Here is a 23,338-nt window from a genome sequence, read left to right on the forward strand (position 1 = left end):
CCCCCCCACCCTGTTTTGAGCACGTGGAATCACGTACCGCCACAAAATCTCTCAGGGTGTGTATAGTTGCGTGTGTATATGCTCATAAAGATGTCTCAGATATAGCGGGAGAGTTTTTAGAGCATACTCTGATACATTATTGAAGGCCACTCAGAGACGCATCCTACTCTTTCTGGCAGTCAGTCGACGTAGTATGCTAAAAATATACGTTTACCTCATCTGCTTCAGTCCATCCTCTCTAAATCTCTGCTTTTCTTTCTCTTCTGCACTCTCCTTTTTCAAGCTCTTACTTTCCCCCCATTATTGTGTTGATGTACCAGGATGCAGCCTAGTGTGACAGGAAAAGCTAAAACAGTCCTAATGCTAACAATGACGTCGGTAAAAAGACAAAGAATAAGAAATATGCTGTTAGAAAACAAGCTACTAAACTGTAACCCTATCTGCAGAATCTGGGAAAGTAAATTTAATGTTTCTGTAAACTAATTTATGGTATAAAATTAGACCACCGTTGTACCCATGAGGCTATGATTTACACACACACACACACACACACACAAGCTAAAATACAGCATAAGCAGAAATACAGCACAGGGGGTGCAGTGAGAATCACCTGGATACCGTTTCGTGCATATACAAACGTAAACCAGGTCCATCCACCATGAACTGACGAATGGGACTGTATCTAAGAATCTCTACTCAGCATGCAGTCAAGCCTACAATACCACTGACAGAGACGTGTCCTTGCTTCAGCCAGAAGGTTACAGACTCTAGCATGCAGGAGACACAATGAAATTCCCAATGAAATGTCCATTTTTGTGTGTTGTCACATTGGCGAGCTAGTCACCATGGATACGTCTTCCCTGGCGGGGGGTAGTATGGTACCATGGGGGTACAGGGGACATATGGCTTCTTGGTTTGAGATCTGAACATGTCAAACGACTAGAAATGAGGGCAGTCCATCTGGTCTTAAAGGTGTCTTTTAACCAGTTTTAAGACTTCATGACAATCATCATCAAGATGCCCAGACAGCCTACTGGGACAAGATCCGTCAGTTTACAGCTGACCTCATGATCTACTGCATGCCTTTTCTGCCTTTACTGTTGATTCTTCCCCCACTACACTAAAGCTAAGCTACTGAGTCATACTTGCGGCCAACGTTTTTGTGCTAGTAGGTTTTACCTCGCAGACTTTACTCAGGATTGTGCCCTAACAGTCTGGGAAACACCTCTGAAGATAAGAGCCCTAGCTGACAGGTTTCATTTGATCCTTGTTGGAAGATGTTCAACAAATGTTGTGCACCTCATGACTGGATCCAATGCACCGCCCAATTTTCAAATATTCACACAGAAGGTGTATGTGGCAGCCATTCCAGTGGGTAACAGCACCATGGATGCCATCCATCTGGGGGATCATAATCTTGCTACCATCTTTCTGAAAGGGGCAAGGTACCTCCATCAGCCACAGCCCCAAGAGGTTGATGTAGCCCCAAGAGGTTGATGTAGGATCCCCACTACATTCGCTGGAGTCCCTTAAGGCCCCAGTTAGGGCTATACCTGTGTTTTCTATACAACATCATATTTACCAATTTGATGAACCACTCAACTGATCTAGCAGTGTTCAATTCTGGGTGTCTATTTTACATCAAATGGTAGCCATCCAATCTACCAAATTGTTTATCTGTCATATAGAGGCAGGACATGGGGGATTCCTTGAATAGAAATCAAAAGGCAACTGGGTGGTGGATCATATTGGCTATAGATGGGCTTGACAACCAGCGCCACCATGACCTGCCACATTCGGAAGAGTGTTTCAACATTTTGACCCATACTGAGAGACATCACACTCCATAAGAACTGCTACCACTGGCATCACCTTCTATGATCTTAACATAACTCCTCTCAGTGCAGCACCTCCTCTCGGGGTGGGATGTAGTAGCTCGGTGGTTAAGGTGTTGGACTGATTGGAAGGTTGTGAGTTTGACCCCCAGGACCACCAAGCTGCCCGAGAGCAAGGCTCTTAACCCTCAATTGCTCAGTTGTCTAAAATGAGATAAATTGCAAGTCACTCTGAATAAGGTTGTCTGCCAAATCTCTGAACAATTTTCCTTGTAGCATGACCTTGACCTTGCAATGATTGCATGCATGCAATAAACAGGTGATTCTTACTGCCCCGGAGCGGTGATATAGCCTTCTAGTGCTAGCATATCTACCTGTGCTAGCAGACTAGCTATAATGTACTGGATAATATACAGATCTATTGAAAGCACTGCCGCCCTCTAGTGATCATAAATGCTTCAACACAGTCATGACTTTTTGTTAAAATCCGTGATTTACAAACTTACTAATGATACTTGCTTCTTTTCTTCCCTCTCAGATTCTGTAGTTCAGTGACACATGAAAAAGGTAAGAGCTGCTTTTTTTAATTGCAAATGTAAAAATTACACAAATAGGTCATTAAAATTCAGTGCGAATTTAGATGCTAAGATCGTACAATAAACAAAAGTACTATATTAGAAATTTGTCTGAATTGTTATAAAGCATGGTAGCAGATAAACGACAGGAAGTGCAGTTGGATTTTTACAGGATGTGCATGTTAAAGCTGAACTTTTATTAAGTTAGACATGCCGAGGTCTGGAATTCCCTGTTGGAATTATGGACACTTACATAATATTACCAGAGTAATGGAAACCGGATATATCATGCACAGTACATTTGTGGCTTATTTTAAATGAAGTATTCATTAAACTTCTGCTTTAAAGTTACAGTGAACTAAAAGATATTTTTCTATATATAGCCTTAATGTAATTCATGTAAGTGGAGAGCAAAAAGGAAAGACGTTAGTTAGTATTGAACATGTGACAAGCCTTAAGTTCTAGGCTGATATTATTTTATCATTTTTATTTATTATAACATCTCTGGTTCCCATTTCTTCTGTCTCATAATTCTTCATCATAAAGAGAATGCTTTTGAATATCTTCGAGAAAATAGATTATGTTTAAAAAAAAAGCTGGAGGAAAAATAAAGATGACATTTTTAAATTGCAGGGTGTAGAGACAATGTGTAAAATAATTAAAAACCTTTATTCTATATGCTAGTATGCTTGTTTAGTTAGATGTATGACTAGAATATCAGATATTTTAAGATTTGTTTAATAAGGTGTGGTGTTGAAGCTTGAGGTAATTGTGTATGGTACCCATAATGCACTGGGAGGATATGACACCCCAATAATTTGTCTGCTTTGATGATTGCGAAAGGTCATCCAGATCATCCCCCCCCCAACCTTTTCACTGGAAATGCAAACTGGACTAATATTGCATGCGGTTTGCCAGGAATATTTACCCCATGTGTTTTTGTGTATGTTAGGCTGTGTACTTTTGTTGTAGTTTCTCCTTCCCTGTCACGTAACTGGTTTTATTAACTATATTTGATGTGTGTAAGCCCTGCCATTTTGGTTTCTGCAAAGCATAGCATGTGCTATGTACCTATGTAATTATGTTTTAGGGGCAAAACTTGACTTAAGTCACTTACATTTAGAATTTAGAAAATCTTCCAGTGTGGGTCACCTAGAAAGCAGTCTGTGTTTCTCTTTAAACAAGTGAACAACCAACCAGCAGACATGACTCAAGTCTAATCAGTGATCCAGTAGATGACACTGTCTACATAGAGGCCTGCATTTGTCAAGAAAAACAAGTCCTCCTTCTAGCTCAGGGGCTAGTCATCCTTCTTGCCCCTTATCAGCACAAGGATGCTTTATTTCTATCTGGAAATGCTGAAAATCATCAGCTAGCTGTGGCTTAAGTAGTTTTGAATGGCGCCACCCTGCAACTCGTCTGCGTCAGACATGTGATGGCTGGTGCAAGGACTTCATTGGCAAGATTCAGGCAGATTCCCAGTCTGTGGTACCTGCTCATAAGCTAATATAATAAATCATGAACAGGTTTTAGCCATATGCCTGCTGATGATGCTTGTCATGTTGGTGGGGGTCTTACCGGACAAAGCAATGTTCCCAGTTGTGCCCCAATCAAGTGCTGAGTGCAAAGACATCGGCATTGATGACTTCTTGGTGAAAACCTACAATACATCTGGCACAATTGCATCGGCAGTACGCTGGAGCATTGGGGTAGTTCCTCCAGTCAGCAGATGCTGATCCAAGTGTAATGGAATTGATTAACAATTGATTGACCAAGACACTGGGATGTATTGTTATGTGTGGATTCTGCAGTGAGAGATGCAGATGGATCTCTTCACCTCCGTCAAGTCAAACCACTGTTTGTTGGTAGATCTGAACAATCTGATTCTTTATGCACTGTGCAGGATTTCACAACTAGGACACTGCATGCCCTTTTTAGGAAGATGGTTGGCAAGGCCTAGGTTGCCACTGCTGCTTTCTCTGATTGTTAGAACATCTTGGCAACTTCCACCTTGAGCAGATTTGCTGTCTTAGAGGGATATGGCACCCTCAGCCAGGTTTCTTATCTGTGTGGGTCTGGTGTCCTGGACCAGAATGCAGTGGGCAATGTACGTACTGTAAACGTGGGTCATATATGCACTTAAGTGAAAATTGCTCTGCAAATGGTGTTTTGACCTCTGCAGGGCTGGCTAAATGGCAGTAAGTCTAACTTAAAGGTGCAGGAAGTAGCCATTGTAACACAGCCCATCACCATGGACAGTAGCTCTCTGGGGTACCATAGGCTTATTACTGCTTTCTAAAAAGGGCAAGGCACTTGAATCCACCACGGCCCCTGTGAGACCTCCCACTTGTCCCTTAAAGATCCAGCTTATGAGCCTATACATCAAAGTGTATGTCTTTGTGAACGTCCCCGCTGCTAGCTAGCACTTTAATCTAGGAGATTAACATGCTCTGGGTTGAAGTGGTAGCTTGACGGTTAACCCTCAACTCAGGGGTATGAAGTCATTCTGGACAAGGGGGTCTGCCTAAATGCCATAAAAGTAACCTAAACATAAATATTTAGGGAGATATTGAACAACATTGACATTGAAGACGTTGAACAACTGCTTGGAAGGTTGCCACCAAGCTGCCACTGTTGAAGCCTTGAACAAGATCTTTAATTTCTCTCAAGTGGTCAGTTGTATAAATGGATATGTTCGTCTGCCATACGTTTGAAATGATAAGCTAGCAATGTATGCATTGGTGATAATTACAGATGATGATTACCATATACTTGAATCCAAGTTCTATGAACTCTGTAGCCTGCAAAATACTGTGCCTGGAGCTGTAATTTGAAGCGAGATCTTCAGAGCAGCTACTAGGTTGATGGTGGACATCATCAGTTTAACATAAAGATGGAGCTGGATGTCCTGCCCCTACTGTGATGTGCCACACATCATCTTTATGGGCCTTATTTAGAAGTGTCCTTCCCCAGGAAGTCTGTGCCGGATGCTTTCTTTAGATTTGCTATAGTTAACATAGTTGCCTCTTCATGTGGTGATCTCTCAGCACATGCAGTCCTAAGGTGAAAACAAAGTTTCTGACGAATATAGAGTGCTATCTTGTTGTTCTTTCTTCCTCTGTTCCCGTTCGCCACAGGGAATCATCTGTATGATCCAGAATATTTGATTTGGCGCAAGTTTTACACCGGATGCCCTTCCTGACACAATCCTCCCATTTTATCTGGGCTTTGGACTGGCACTGAGAGTGCACTGGCTTATGCAACCCCCAGTGGCTCGGTTGGTCCTCTGCCCAGGCATCGAACCCAAGCCATGGCAGCGAGAGCGCAGGATCCTAGCCGCGCTCTCTAGAGTGCTATCTTGTACGAACCGTTAATCAGTTTGCAGTAGAAAGGCTGTTTGTTCTCTAACATTTCATGCACTGATTCATGTCACACTGTCTTCAAGTTGCGTAATCGACTATAAGTGTTAGAATGGATTACGATAGAAACTCTACTGTGGACGCGCCGAAAATAATATAGACTCCGAGTCTAGTCTTGTGTCTACACCTGCAGGTTTCTAAAAATGGTTCTGCTCTGGAAAAAAAGAAAAGACTCCACAGCACATGGTGCAAGTGTGTGTACATGTTGTTGTGGCTAAGAATAATTAGTGTATATATATATATATATATATATATATATATATATATATATATATATGCGTTCGATTGAGAGAGTGATTATATGGTAATGGATGCTGTTGATGCTGGAGGCCTTTTTTCCATAGAGTCTGAACATGAACATGACAAATGCTGGAGTGTGTGTGTGTGTGTGTTAGAGGGGATTCATATGGCTGGAGTTTCTCTCTCTCTCTTGTGCAAAATCAAATTACCAGACAGAGAGAGAGAGAGAGAATGAGAATCAATTCACATCTTGATGAGAGAGAGAGAGAGAGAGAGAGAGAGAGAGAGTGATAAATGGATTAAGCATTTAACACTTTAACCCTTTAACCCAGAGACTCTGTATTTCTGTCTAAATGTATTATTATTATTATTTTATTAGTAGTAGTATTATTATCATTATCATTTTTATTATTTTATTTTATTTTTTTTATTTTATGAATCGTCCATAATCCAACAACAAATATTGATTCGGGGTAAGATTACAGAAGTTCAGACTCAAAGGTTATTTCATAGGTGCTTTCTCCGAGTAACCACTTCCCATTACCGGACCTATGGCTTTATTATATCCTTTTTCAGTCCTGACTCAGTGTGTTTCTTTTCTGAAATGCGGAAATGAAATTATACATATTACATATAAATACAAAGCTTATTAATAAACTATAAAATAGTGCAGATGAGATGCGGAAAGGATTTAAATAACAACATACGTTAGTCAGAGTGGACGATTGCTCACGCTAGCCGTCCGTCAGAAAAACCACACTGGTGGTTTGTGCTGAACTGTAAAGGATCGAAAGCGTACGGCTCATGAAAGTATAATGATGTTAAAGAACTGTATTGATCACGTGTAATCCTTGACACACTTATTAAACACTCGCCGTTTGTGCTGACACCGTGGCGTTCGGACCCTCTGGCGCCGCTTGCGAAACTGACCTCTAATCACATGGATTAAAACTGAACTAAAATCAGATTTAAAATATCTGGTGTGTATTTATAGTGTCCTCTCTCTCTCTCTCTCTCTCTCTGACTTGCTTAGATGTAGTTCGACTAATTAAATGTCACCTCTTTGATGTTGGGTGTGTGTGGGTTTGTGCCGTTTAAGAGTGTCTCATACACTCTACACACACACACCATCTTGCCTTACTTACTGAGGTGTGTATGCGAGGGTGCCAGGGCTCCAGACTAAATCGTTATATTCTTACGGCTCTGTAAAAATGTATTCTGGAAGTGTGTGTGTGTGTGTGTGTGTGAGGGAGATATAGAGTCTCGGTTTGCGTAGACTTCTGTTAGCTTATTTGACTGAGTTCCTGCAAGTGAAGTGAAGCAGCTTAATGCAGCCTCATTAACATATCGCTTTAGGAAGTAGGCTACTAAGGATGTGTGTGTGTGTGACTCCATTTGCATAGGTGTGATACACAGTAAAAGCAGTATTTTGCTGTAACCTACAGAGTCAAAATATAACAAAAGACAAAAAATTACATTAAAAAAATTATTTAAAAAATTGCTGCCCTCAGATTTCCAATGAAATGCTTTAGATAATTAATTACCAAATTGTGATGGCTAGACCACTGGATCAGAGCATCTCCAAAACTGCAGCTCTTGTGGGGTGTTCCCGGTCTGTAGTGGTCAGACTACACTACTACTGTAGTGGATCAAAAGTGGTCCGAGGAAGGAACAGTGGTGAACCAGTGACAGGGTCATGGGCGGCCAAGGATCATTGATGTACATGGGGAGTGAAGGATGACCCGTGTGATCCGATCCAACAGACGAGCTACTGTTGCTCAAACTGCTGAAGAAGTTAATGCTGGTTCTGATAGAAAGGTGTCAGAATACACAGTGCAGGATGGGTCAGGGCTGTTTGGGTGGCAAAATGGGGACCAACACAATATTAAGCAGGTGGTCATAATGTTATGCCTGATCAGTGTATACTGTAAAGACAAACAGTGTGTTGAAAGGATATGTAGGTGTAGTGACCACTCGGTAACTTGATTTCTGAGAATGTATATTACATTTTAATTTGTTTTTTTGTTTAACCAGGGTAGCCACAGTGAGAAACACAACAACTGAGTACAATAATTACCACAAACAACATTCAGTTGTACAATCAGACATAAGACCTAACAGGAAATAACACTGAATAATGACTTTAAAATAACAGTATTCCCAAATTTTAGATTGTTTGTCTAAGTCATTCCTTGACGGTGGAGCACTTTAACTAAACGCTGTCTCAGATCTCAGCGATGGAACACGAACATGGTTATGAGAAAGTAAAATGGAGGCAATGTGAGCTTTTTGCTGCAACAATCAATACAGATAGTCTTGAAAGAAGCGGACCAAGAAATGGCTTTTATATACATAAATACTGCAAAGTATCAATGAAATATTGTGCTACTGGAGCCTCAGTTTTAGGGTCTCAGGGCTGATAGCTGATGTGATCTGTTGTTGTGTGTTCTGTGTTGCTTTTCTGTTCACCATGGATGTAAGGAGTATTTATTCGACTTACCATAGCTTCCTGCTTATTTTCTTTCTGACTTCCCCAATCTTTCATTTCCCTACAGAACTAAACTACACCTGTGCATTTACATTTGGCAGCGCAACGTACAATTTATCACATTTTACACAATTGAGGGCTAAGGGCCTTGCTCAGGGGCCCATCAGTGGTAGCTTGGTGGATCTGGGATTCAAACTGACCACTTGTCCAACCACTAAGTTATCACATCTCAAAAATACGAAGGCTTAAGCAGATCTTCGTGAAAGCTTTAAGGTCCAGGAGGCTGTCCATGCCTCGGTCACCTTTAGCTCCTTGGTCACCGCGTTCTCCTTGCAGACATTTACACTACAGATATTTAGCAGACACCCTTATCCAGAGCGACTTTTTCATCATACAAACTGAGAGGCAGCTTGATGAACCTGGGACTCAAACTGACAACCTTCCGATCGCTAGCCTTAACCACTAAGCTACTACATTCCCTGAGTATGAAGCAGGTCTTACGCCTACTTTAAGGTCCAGGAGGCCGTCCATGCCTCGGTCAACTTTAGCTCCTGGTTCACAACGTTCTCCCTGTTTATCCAGGGTGACTTTTTTAATCATGCAAACTGACCAATTGAGGGTTTAGGGCCTTGCTCAGGGGCCCAGCAGAGGCAGCATGATGGACCTGGGATTTCAACACACAACCTTCTGACCAGAACACCAGCTCCTTAACCACTATAGCTACCACATCCCCCTCATGCCACACAATATAAACTTTATAGACAGGAAAATAGGACTACAGATATGTATTAAAATACTGCATTAATTTTGGCCGCCATTTTGATGTCTAATGAACGTTAAACTGAAAGGCTTGGCTTGTATCTGCATGAGTTTAAGTATTACGATGCTGCCACCTGATTGGCTGATGGCATAATTGCGTGAATGAGCTTTTTTTTCCTAATAAAGTGACCGGTGTGTGTGATTCATACTAAACATATAAGGTATATAAAATACCGGAAGCATTGCGTTGTTATAACAGAATAATAGTAAATGTGGGCTAAACACGCTGACCAATAGGAAAAGGTTTCGGTCAGTACATCACTCATCTCCTGGCTTTATGTGCTGGAGTGTGTGCTTGTGTGTGTGTGCACGCGCGCGCCCGCGAGACTCCCCGTCCGCACGCTCCGCTGCACACGCGCAGCATCTCTGCAAACACAGGCAGCGCTCGCTCGCGCTGTTCTAACCGGAGCCAGGCGCTTTCATCTTATCTATAGAAAAATAATTAAAACAACGAAATCGACTAAACAAAAAAAATAAAATAAAAATAGATAAATAAAGCGCCAAAGTGGTCGCGTGCAAAGTGGCGGCGTCGTCGAGCAGGAGAAAAGGAGCCGCTGCAGGATTTTAATGCCGCCGGTTATCTCTCTCTCCGCTGAGGGATGCGAGCGCGAGACTGATGTGGGTCAGGTAGGAGAGATGCTAGCGCTTTAGGAATATGCTAACAAGCTATTTAAAGCCTTTTAAGAGCGCAGGATAGTTTCACCGCTGAGCCTGGGGGATGAATTGATATTTATTAATTCATTAATTTTTTTGTACTGTTGTTCATTCGGGTGCAGTCGGTTGTAATTCGAGTGGCTGGGGCTTCTCTGTGAATATAGCTTAGCATTTCACACACTTTTGGCTCGTGCCACCAACGTCTCTCTCTCTCTCTCTCTCTCTCTCTCTCTCTCTCTCTCTGCTTTAGCATTTAGCATTTCTTCTTTGTTTATTTCTTTTGTTCCACATTTAGGTTAGTTTTATGCGATTCCTCAGCAAAACGCTGAACCTCCTATCTATCTATCTATCTATCTATCTATCTATCTATCTATCTATCTATCTATCTATCTATCTATGCTATATACTGTAAATGTACATCTTCATAACTTAGTATAATTCTGTAGTATAATAAAGGCGTTACTGGACTCCTTTAAGTCCAGGCATATGTGTTCTTTAACTCAATCCGACTATTCAAATGAATTAAACTCATTATTTCTACATGTTTAAGCTGTTTATCGAAGCTGTTATACAGTCTAATGTAAGAAACCCATCACAACAAAACACCTTGAAGTGGATTATTTTACCCGGAACAGCACCTTAGTGAGTTAGTGCTTTATTCCTTTTATACCACCTTTTTTCATTCATTTATGCCTCACAGCAAGAAGGTCCTGGGTTCGAATCCCGGGTTCGACCAGGCAAGGGGCCTTTCTGTGTGGAGTTTGCATGTTTTCCTCATGCCTGCGTGGGTTTCCTCCGGTTTCCTCCTACATTCAAAACACATGTGCATTAGGTGGATTGGTAATTCTAAATTGCCCATAGGAGTGTGTGTGTGTGTGTGTGTGTGTGTGTGTGGTTGTCTGTATATATGTGTGACCCTGGTGACCTGTCCAGGATGTACCCCTGCCTTTCTCCCAATGTGTGCTGGGATAGCCTCCAGCAAATCCCCATGATTAGGAATAAAGTATGTATAGACGATGGATGGATTACGTTTAATGTTGTCCCAGCTTGTGTAACCGGCTCCATTAAGACAGATACAGAGAATCCTTAAAAAGAAAGAAAGACTTGGATCGGAGACTCCTTCCTTCCAAGGAATGTCGGCTTACGAGAAAGCTTTGCCGTGTCGACGATTATGCTTATATTTTTTCACTGTAAATTTCTGTTGATCTGTGTGCGCGTCCTTCGTACAAGTCCCTGCGTACGAGCTGTTGCCATGGAAACGATAACGTAAGAACAAGAGCGTGGATATAAACCTGCGGTTATGAATAAGGTATAGTCAGGGCTGAAATAAAATCAATCACGACATCAGATTTGGGAAATCGGAGATATATATATATATATATATATATATATATATATAGGTTATAAGGTTTTTCCCACAGGCCCTTGTTACTACCGGTATACGTGGCACAGCAGGTCGGCCTTCAACATATGTTTTTGGACTAGGGAGGAAACGGGAGAACCCAGAGAAAACTCAGAGGACTGGGAGATGATGCAGACTCCATACACACACTCTCTCTCTCTCTCACACACAGACACACACACAGATAGCAGTAGGTCAGCCTACAACACATGTCTTTGGACTGGGGAGGAAACTGGAGAACCCAGAGAAAACCTTGAAAGGACAGGGAGATGATGCAGACTCCACACACACACACACACAGTAGTAGGCCAGCCTACAACACATGTCTTTAGACTAGGGAGGAAACTGGAGACCCCAGAGAAAACTCAGAGGACTGGGAGATGATGCAGACTCCACACCCACAGGGAAGAGGCAGAAATTGAACCACCAACTCTGGAGGTGTGAGGCAAACTGTGTGATCCACTAAGTGCCAATATTCATAGTACAGGGTGGCTGTTAAGGTAGGACGAGTTTGCTAGAGAGAACTGTGAACCTGTTGGTGTGCGTGTGTGTTTGGGCTCACAATTATATTTGCAGAGGTGGACTTGGCCCCAGGGTCTCTATCAAAAGCGTGCTTATGAGAGCGAAGTGCAAAGGAGCGAGGGAAAAGGAGAGAGAGAGAGAGAGAGAGAAAAAGAAATGTTTTAAATAATTCATCTCTTTTGTATTAATCATAGCTCCGGACTCAGCTCACTTTGAGAACACACGCATAAAGGTTTGCACATTTATGAAGCGTGTGGCCACAGCTTCAGCAGCATATGCTTCTGCATTAATAATGCACACCAGCCAGGAGCAGCTTTGTGCTTATAGTGCATTTATACACATTCCTGGGATGGCGATTTATAGGAACAGAGTCATGTTTAGGCTGGACTTTATGCTTGGGTTGTGCTATATATATATATATTCAGCAGCGGGAACTTGGTTCTGTACGTTAGTTAATTTGTTAAACTTATCCTGGGGTTGTGGTGGGAATACTTCCGAGATGGGATGTAGGGCACCACAGAGACACAATAACATCGCCTGTTCATCTAACTGCAGGTTTTTGGACAGTGGGAGGAAACCTAAGAACCCCGAGGACGTCAGCATAGACACATTTCCCTGAGCTTAGATTCCTTAGGACCGTGAGACAGCTGTAGGATCCTACCACGTTGCAACCCTAAAGAAAATATTTTTCTCCCTAATTTCATCACCGCGCCCACAAGCCAGCTCTCAATCAAACAACAGCTACCATAAGGGGAGAGTGTAAGATAATCCCAGCTCCCTCTGAGACACACTATCTACCCTCTTCCACATGCACGAGCCCACAGACACCCACGCTGGGCTGTGATTGACAGGGGAGGGAGTAATATTACCCAGACCATTTTAGCCCTTCCCGTGGACGGTTGTGGCATCGTCAACAATCATCTACATAGTTTAAAGGATGCAGGTCATGTTTTTCTAGCCTTCTTTCAGTGCAAATGGCAGGACGTCTTAAATAATTCCAGTAATGTTCCCGAACTGTATGACTACAAGCTATAAGAGTGGCTACAGACTGATAAAAGAAACAGAGGCAGCAGGGAGGACAGAGAGAGAGAGCGATACAGAGAGACGGAGACAGAGACTGATCCAGTCAGAGCAGAAGCTGAACAGCTGTGGGCGAATGAAAATTAGTGGTGTTGGTGCAGGATATGTCCTCTCATGCCAAACCAAAATTGAATGTAGACTCCTACAGTTCACAATCCCACTAACCGGGTTGTGTATCATAAACTTGTGTGTGTGTGTGTGTGTGTGTGAAATTAAATGAAAGAGAACAGCAAGACCAGAGGGACCTCATGTTAATATAGAAAGTGAACTGGACTGATGGGGAGATCATTTTGGTTTCCAGCAATCGATATTCTACATTCGGATGTGATTCATTTTTTTTTTTTGTGTGTGTGTGTGTCTCTACGATTTCCGTTCGTCGACTGATAGAAAAGCAGCTAAACAGCCCACAGCCTATTGCTATCGGTATATGGTGTAGCATCCTTGTGCCGAAGATTAGGCAGGCTCGGTATTAGAGAATTAACACCAAACAGGAAAAGAGGATTACACGAGCATCGCTCTCAGAGGCAAAACTCCACTAAAATGTCCTAAAGTTAATTAAACTTCTCTTTTATGGGACCAAAAATGGCCCGCTTACTGACGTCGACTAACATAATGGTGCTACATTTATTTATGTCGAAATGATCGCTTGTAAATGAGCGAAATTACATAATGTGTTTATATTAGCAGCTCGATTTGGAGCCCTGGGAGACTGTTTTGGTGGCTAATTAAAATGGCTGCCTATTCCAAATATAACACACTATAAACAGCATTAAGACTACTGAAAGACAATGTGATTATCTTGTTATAATGGTACCAGTCATGGGCTGGGATATAGATTAGGCGGTGCATAAACTGTCACTTCTGTAAGTTGTTGTGTTGGAAGCAGGAAAAATGGGCAAGTGTAAGAATATTTGTTACTTTGACAAGGCAAAATTGTGAGGTCTAGATCGGCGCATCTCCAAAACTTGGGTGCCACACTGGGAACATGTAGTGGGTATTGTCATCCAAAAGTGATCCGAAAACGGATAACCGCTGACAAGGTCAAGGGCGACCAAGGATCACTGATACGTGTAAGGAGTAAAGGCTAACCGTCTGATCCGATCCTGCAGAAGACCTCATGTAGCACATATTGCTGAGAAGGTTAATCCTGCCCATGATAGAAAGGTGTCAGATCACACAGTGTATCACAGCTTGCTGCACATGGAGACCAATGGTGAAAGCACCTATGATGGGCACATTCGCATCAGGACCATAGAAGGTGGTCTGGTCTGATGAATCACGTTTCTTGTACATCAAGGATGAGAAGAAGTCAGGTTGATGCTCTGGTCACTGTTGTACCGGGAAACTTTAGGTCCTGGCTTTCAACTGGATTTTATTTTGACCACATACCTAAACATTGCTGCAGACCAAGTACATGCGTTCAATGCAAAGGTATTCCCTAATAGCAGTGACCGGACTCATTCGTTCATTCATGCCACTGTTGGACCCTTGAGCAAGGCCCTTAACCCTCTCTACTCCAGGGGCGCTGTATCATGGCTGACCCTGCGCTCTGACCCCAACCTCCAAGGATGGGATATGCGAAGAAAGAATTTCACTGTGCTGTAATGTCTATGTGACAAATAATTTCTATTTCTATGCAGCATTACAATGTGCCGTGGTCCATGGAGGCCCCATTTCACAACTTATTAAAGGATCGGATGTTAACGTCTGGGTGCCAGATACCACAGCACACCTTCAGAGTTCTTGTAGAGTTCACGCCTTGACGGTTCAGCACCTAGACACTATTAGCCAGTTAGTTTTAATCTTGATAAGTGTATGTATCTTAAAATTTATGGCTTGAATATATATTATATTAGGAGCTATTGTGTTTTAACTATAACAGATTAGAGAATATATGGAACAGAAAATTTCCCAACGACATAAGAGAAGATGTCAGGTAAGATTTTATTGATGATTCTGCCCGCTCTGTGGTGTTAACCGTAGCAGTGGTCTCCTGGCACACAGCGAGAACACTCACGTCTAGGTTGCACGTTTATACACCAGGTGGCCGAGGCTTCGGCCATATGGTTCTGCTCGGATGATGACATATCACAGTGGCCATTTTGAGCTTACAGTGCATGCACTTCTCCTCGTGCTCTTTTAAATGAGCAACAGAGCGCTATTTAAACTGAACCTTGTGCTCACGAGGCTTGTATTATGTTTTATAGCGAATGGCCTGGAATGCTTTCCTCCTAAAATACCAGATGCTTCAGCATACTGTAATAAATTTGTGTTAGGATACACTATGTAACAATGCCGGGATAATAAAAGGCTTGTGTCTCGAGCATTTTATCCATGCGTGTGTAGTAATATGACCACATCCGATTGGTTATGACACGGCGAATAACTCGGAGAATAGAAGCGACACGAATCGGATTGAATTGGAAAGGCAGTGAGGTTCGTAGATATCGTAGATATTTCGGGACGCACGAAGTCAGCAACAATTGTCAGACAGACTCTGGCATTTAAACGATGCTCGATTGGTATTAAGGAGCACAGTGTGTGCCAAGCATGCATTCTCCACACCATTACACCACCAGCAGCCTGAATGGTTGACACAAGGCAGGTTGGAGTCGAGCCTGATCCATCCAGCATGTTGGAGCGGAAATCAAGATTCATAGCAGCAGGTGATTCCTAACAGACGTGGAACCTGGTCTTTACCTTAAAGTCGGTTGTTCCGCTCACCACGGATGTAAAGAGTACTTGTTTGGGTTACCGTAGCCTTCCTGTCTGCTTGAACCAGTCTGGCCATTCTCCTCTGACTAATCTCATCATCGAGGCATTTCCGTTTGTACAAGTGCTGCTCTCTGGATGTTTTCTTCATTTCTTTCTGCTCCATTCTGGGAGGAATCCAGAGATTTTTGTGTCACGGCCAGTTTCTGAGATCGACTATACGTTGCTTCGGTGCCACATAATCGGCAGCCTGGATAATTGCATGAACGTGCAGGTGTACAGCTAGCCCCGATTTCCTAGCGATGGAGGTGCTAGGAAATTCCAGTTTGTTGTGTTTTCGATTCAAGGCACAGAGTGGAGGAACGTTCTTCATACCCCACAATCATACAATCACACCTCTGTGGCGGTGTTTTTCTGTCGCCCATAATGGATGTTTCTGCACAGTTTCATTCCGTATCATTTCCATTCATTAAAGGCGGCAGAGTTTTTATTTCATCAAGCAGTCGTCGAACCCATCATCAGTTTACCTGATCCCAGCTTTTCTCCGCAGAGAGCAACAGCAGCGTGTAAATTCCTATCGAAGGTATCATTTATCACTAAGCTTTCTCAGTCATTTCCGTTAATCCTCGGCGTGAAAGAGAAATGCTGGAAGGGTGGATAATATTGTCATGGGCACTGTTCAGAGTCGCTGATCTGAGCCTGGCTGCCTTAGATCAGCACGAGTGAGCTCGTTTTTTTCCCCGGGAGCGTTATCATGCCGATTTATCACTGACTCCTTGTTCAGCTGTAATTAGGACAAGCGCTTTTTGCAATTGTGCTGATGACTCTTGACCGTACGATTATGAATATTTCATACCAATACAATCTTTCACTCTGAGAAACGGCTTCGGAAATCAGGGCACGTACGAACTGCCGCTTCTTTCTCTCCCCAATTACAGAGTTGTAACTCAAGGACAGTAAGTTGACTCAGATGCTTCATTAGGATCCCAGACCCTCGATCCTGATTGGTCGGACGGTCTCGATTCCTTTTCTCAACCCACCATCGATTATTCTCCTATAATAGCTCACCCCATCCCCGAGTGTTTTATTCCTCCCTCATCATTCAGAGACTGACTCTCAACCTCTGGCAGCAAGCTTTGACCCGCAGCGTGCAACATCCCTCATCTAAAATGTAATAAAACACTCAAGGTAAACCTATAGCAGCAGTTAACTCGTTTTAGAGAAAGGAAGTCCATTATGTGAAACCTCTTCCAGAAAGTTTACAGACAGCGTATTTCCTGCAAAACCACTAGACGTTGACGGCACACTGATATCGTGCGACTGTCTAGACGATAATCCTCACAGGGCCGGCGAGGCAGATTCCACAGCGCCTGACGGAGGCAACGGCACAGGGAAAAATAAATAAATAAGGAACACGCTGGTTCTGATTTTCATTTATCGAGACACTGAGGCGACACGAGACATACTTTCCCATGTTAAAGCAGCAGTCTGTCGTTTTTTTAAGGGAGTGAGTGAGAGTGGGATCTGCAGTGGCTGATGCATGGCTCTCATGTCGATACATACAGCAAGAAATTCCGTCTATTCAGATTATCAATACAGAAATCAGTTATTAATAACAAGCAATTATCTCTAGCCGCATGATCAGATTTTTTCACCTAGATATATAGCTTGATCTTCTTCTCCTCATCATCGGGCTCATCAGCATCGCCATCACAGTCACTGAGCCGACATCACGTTCAGGTTTTGCCAGCCGGACCCAGGTTTGCACCGTCAGCCCGCGATGATGTATAAAGTATGAAACTCACGGCGAATCTGACCCGAATGAATATTTTAGGCTTTTCCAGAGCACCCGGGAAGAACAAGGTACACCGAGTGAGTCGGAGAGAATTTCGTCTACGAGCTCAATAATGCTCCTTTTTTCATTTTTAACAAAAGGGTTCGGAAACTATTCTACCAATCTCCAGAGTCATTGTGTTTGTAGTGTTCGCGAATGGGATTGAAGGTACAGCATCAGTGCTACAGGTGCGAAGGTTCACAGGACAGAATTAATGCTGTAGAAGAGGATTAGACCATTAGCTACGTTTTATTTATTTACTATGATTCAACAATCTTTTTCATTCAGATAGATAGATAGACGGATAGATAGACAGACAGATAGATAGATAGATAGATAGATAGATAGATAGATAGATAGATAGATAGATAGATAGATAGATAGATAGATAGATAGGCAGACAGATGGATAGACAGATAGATTTGGATAGATAGAAGAGGAAGGCAGTAAGCATAAGTAGACAGTTACAGTAGATGTGTCATATCATGTATTATTATTTGTTTCAGATTTTAGGGACTATAATAATTTGTACAGAAGGCACCATTAAGAAAAGATTTTTATATGAATATTTTTGGGCGTGTGAAACGGATCATCTGACTTCACGTTATTTCCTGTGGGAAAATTCGCCTTGCTAGACGAGCTGATCAGATTATGAGCATTGTGCTCACAATCCAAGGTTCCGGTGCATACACAAAATTACGCCCCAAGGGCTGACGGTTTTAAGGATGATGCCGTCATGCACACAAATCCAGACAAACAGGGAGACAGCAAACGCCACGAACAGCACAAACGTGGACGGAAACCTTGAGCGTGGTCGCGTCAGGGTGATGTACACGGTTCATGTATCAGGAACAGGACAGGTGTAACGGTCACACACTTTACCACTAGTTGCGTTGAATTAAACGATCCATCGAGAGATCTCCAGCCTTCCAGGGGGGTATTTTTACATGAAGGAAAAAAGAGAGATTCAAATAAATAAATAATCATATGAAGGAATTCACTCTGTCACAGTGCCAGGAGATCATTTTCACTTTCTTCGGCTGTTAAAGATCACAAAAGATGAGGAACCGTACGAGGGATTTCTTCAGAAGCGTCCGAGCGATGACAGGGCGACGCCCACTTTTTAGCCGTCTGGCACCAGCTCTGGGATGCATGTACCACGTCGAAAAGGTGGCGGAGGCGGAGCTTCAGACCCGGTGTTCACGAAGCGGCTGAGGAAGTGCAAACGCTCTTTACTAACAAACCGGTGGAAGGAGAGTGTACAGGTGTGTCGAGTGACCACTGCTTCAATCGCTCAGGAGTTTCTGTGAGCAGTCACGTTATTTCAAAGCAGACTTTTAGGTTTAAAACCATTTCCACACACACACACACGAACAGGCCATTTTAGGCGGTCCTCGTAAACACCGGGTTTGTAGCTCCGCCTACCAGAGCTAGCGCTAGACGAGTTTTTGTGCTTGGAAAGTATACAATTTTTAATTTTTCTAAGAAACTGACCAATGGTGTGGCTAGATAAGAGCCTTCTTCTTTTAGAGCTCTCTGAAGCTGCATTTAACTCTCGGGCACCATAGAAGTCCAGAATTTGGAGAAAAATCCTGAAAAAAATATCATTTGTTTCCGACTGAAGAGAGAAAGACGTGAACATCTCGGATGACGAGGGGGTGAGGGAATGAACGCCTCGGATGACGAGGGGGTGAGGGAATGAACTCCTCGGATGACGAGGGGGTGAGGGAATGAACGCCTCGGATGACGAGGGGGTGAGGGAATGAACTCCTCGGATGACGAGGGGGTGAGGGAATGAACTCCTCGGATGACGAGGGGGTGAGGGAATGAACGCCTCGGATGACGAGGGGGTGAGGGAATGAACGCCTCGGATGACGAGGGGGTGAGGGAATGAACGCCTCGGATGACGAGGGGGTGAGGGAATGAACGCCTCGGATGACGAGGGGGTGAGGGAATGAACGCCTCGGATGACGAGGGGGTGAGGGAATGAACGCCTCGGATGACGAGGGGGTGAGGGAATGAACGTCTCGGATGACGAGGGGGTGAGGGAATGAACTCCTCGGATGACGAGGGGGTGAGGGAATGAACGCCTCGGATGACGAGGGGGTGAGGGAATGAACGCCTCGGATGACGAGGGGGTGAGGGAATGAACGCCTCGGATGACGAGGGGGTGAGGGAATGAACGCCTCGGATGACGAGGGGGTGAGGGAATGAACTCCTCGGATGACGAGGGGGTGAGGGAATGAACGTCTCGGATGACGAGGGGGTGAGGGAATGAACTCCTCGGATGACGAGGGGGTGAGGGAATGAACGCCTCGGATGACGAGGGGGTGAGGGAATGAACGCCTCGGATGACGAGGGGGTGAGGGAATGAACGCCTCGGATGACGAGGGGGTGAGGGAATGAACGCCTCGGATGACGAGGGGGTGAGGGAATGAACGCCTCGGATGACGAGGGGGTGAGGGAATGAACGCCTCGGATGACGAGGGGGTGAGGGAATGAACTCCTCGGATGACGAGGGGGTGAGGGAATGAACGTCTCGGATGACGAGGGGGTGAGGGAATGAACGTCTCGGATGACGAGGGGGTGAGGGAATGAACTCCTCGGATGACGAGGGGGTGAGGGAATGAACGTCTCGGATGACGAGGGGGTGAGGGAATGAACGCCTCGGATGATGAGGGGGTGAGGGAATGAACGTCTCGGATGACGAGGGGGTGAGGGAATGAACGTCTCGGATGATGAGGGGGTGAGGGAATGATGTGTAGAGTTTTGTTCTGGAAGTGAACTCCTTTAAAGCAAAATGGACGTTTTTACACAATTTACACGAGATTTTCAGGTGACAAGAGAGCAGTACTGCCTGTTATTTCACTGATTCATCAACAATACCTCCTCCTCTTCCTCCTCCTCCTCCTCTTCCTCCTCTCTCCACTATAACATCCCCGTTCCCGGCTCCGTCCTCGTCATCTTCCATGCTGTCAGAGAGACGGCCGGACACGGGCGCACAAGTTGTTCAGCTGTTTTCAGGCGTTTAATAAGAAAAGCTCTTCTCCACACACCATTTAATCCTGCCGTGTCCTTCAGCGTGGGCGTCTCCGAGGATCGAGCTCAACTCATTTTTGCACAGCGTTTTAGTAAAGGTCTCCGGAGAGACCTCGAGAGATTGAATAGATTTAAAGATGAATTATTTACGTTATTCTTCCTCCTCTTTAAGGTGAACACACGAGAAGGCGCTTAACAGCAACACCGTTTTATTCTGCGTCTCCTCATCATCACATTCTCTCAATCTCTCTCTCTCTCTCTCTTATTTTCTCTAATTGCTCCTCTCTCTTTCCCATCTCCGTGTGTGTGTGTGTGTTTATTGTAGTAGGCCTGGTTGTGGTGTGTGTAAGAGGAACCCTGTGATGTGATGATTCACATTTCTCTACTTCTTCAGCTCATGAGTCTTTCTGTTCTCCTTAATGCAGAAAATCCCTTTATGTAACTAGGCTTACTTTAGCTAGTGAGCCTTCATACACACACACACACACACACCATACATATACACACACACACACCATACATATACACACACACACACACACACACCATACATATACACACACACACACACACACACACACCATACATACACACACACACACACACACCATACATGCACACACACACACACACACCATACATATACACACACACACACACACACACACACACCATACATACACACACACACACACACACCATACATATACACACACACACACCATACATATACATACACACACACACACACACCATACATATACACACACACACACACACACACACACCATACATACACACACACACACACACACCATACATATACATACACACACACACACACACCATACATATACACACACACACCATACATACACACACACACACACACACCATACATATACACACACACACACACCATACATACACACACACACACACACACCATACATATACACACACACACACCATACATACACACACACACACACACCATACATATACACACACACACATACACACCATACATATACATACACACACACACACACACCATACATATACATACATACACACACACACACACATACACACACATACACACACATACACACCATACATATACATACACACACACACACACACACACACCATACATGTACATACACACACACACACATACACACACACCATACATATACATACATACACACACACATACACACACACACACACACATACACACCATACATATACATACACACACACACACCATACATATACATACACACACACACACACACACATACACACCATACATATACATACACACACACACACCATACATATACATACACACACACACACACATACACACCATACATATACACACACACACACACCATACATATACATACACACACACACACACACACACACACACATACACACCATACATATACATACACACACACACATACACACACACCATACATATACATACACACACACATACACACCATACATATACACACACACACCATACATATACATACACACACACACACATACACACCATACATATACATACACACACACATACACACCATACATATACATACACACACACACACATACACACCATACATATACACACACACACATACACACCATACATATACACACACACACACACACACCATACATATACATACACACACATACACACCATACATATACACACACACACATACACACCATACATATACACACACACACACACACACCATACATATACATACACACACACACACACCATACATATACATACACACACACATACACACCATACATATACACACACACACACACACCATACATATACATACACACACACACACACCATACATATACATACACACACACATACACACCATACATATACACACACACACATACACACCATACATATACATACACACACACACACACACACATACACACCATACATATACATACACACACACACACACATACACACCATACATATACATACACACACACACACATACACACCATACATATACATACACACACACACACATACACACCATACATATACACACACACATACACACCATACATATACATACACACACACACATATATACACACCATACATATACATACACACACACACATACACACCATACATATACACACACACACACACACACACATACACACCATACATATACATACACACACACACACACATACACACCATACATATACATACACACACACACACACATACACACCATACATATACACACACACATACACACCATACATATACATACACACACACATACACACCATACATATACATACACACACATACACACATACACACCATACATATACATACACACACACACACATACACACCATACATATACACACACACATACACACCATACATATACATACACACACACACACATATACACACCATACATATACATACACACACACACATATATACACACCATACATATACATACACACACACACATACACACCATACATATACACACACACACACACACACACACATACACACCATACATATACATACACACACACACACATACACACCATACATATACACACACACACACATACACACCATACATATACACACACACATACACAC

At 43.3% G+C, this 23,338-nt stretch overlaps 1 protein-coding gene across 9 annotated transcripts in view; it reads left to right on the plus strand.

The window, feature by feature from the left end:
- Nucleotides 1-23,338, plus strand: part of ptprdb (protein tyrosine phosphatase receptor type Db) — a 75,835-nt gene that overhangs the window by 9,524 nt on the left and 42,973 nt on the right. For 7 of the 9 annotated variants that reach the window (XM_058384655.1, XM_058384660.1, XM_058384663.1 and 4 more), the window contains exon 4: nucleotides 2,374-2,402. The gene's annotated coding sequence lies outside the window, so the exon portion shown is untranslated. Of the gene's footprint in view, nucleotides 1-2,373; nucleotides 2,403-9,710; nucleotides 10,004-23,338 lie in introns of those variants that run through there. The other 2 variants (XM_058384657.1, XM_058384658.1) reach the window with 2 other exon arrangements.

The sequence above is a fragment of the Hemibagrus wyckioides genome, linkage group LG29 (assembly GCF_019097595.1).
Source record: "Hemibagrus wyckioides isolate EC202008001 linkage group LG29, SWU_Hwy_1.0, whole genome shotgun sequence".
Taxonomy (NCBI): Eukaryota; Metazoa; Chordata; class Actinopteri; order Siluriformes; family Bagridae; genus Hemibagrus; species Hemibagrus wyckioides.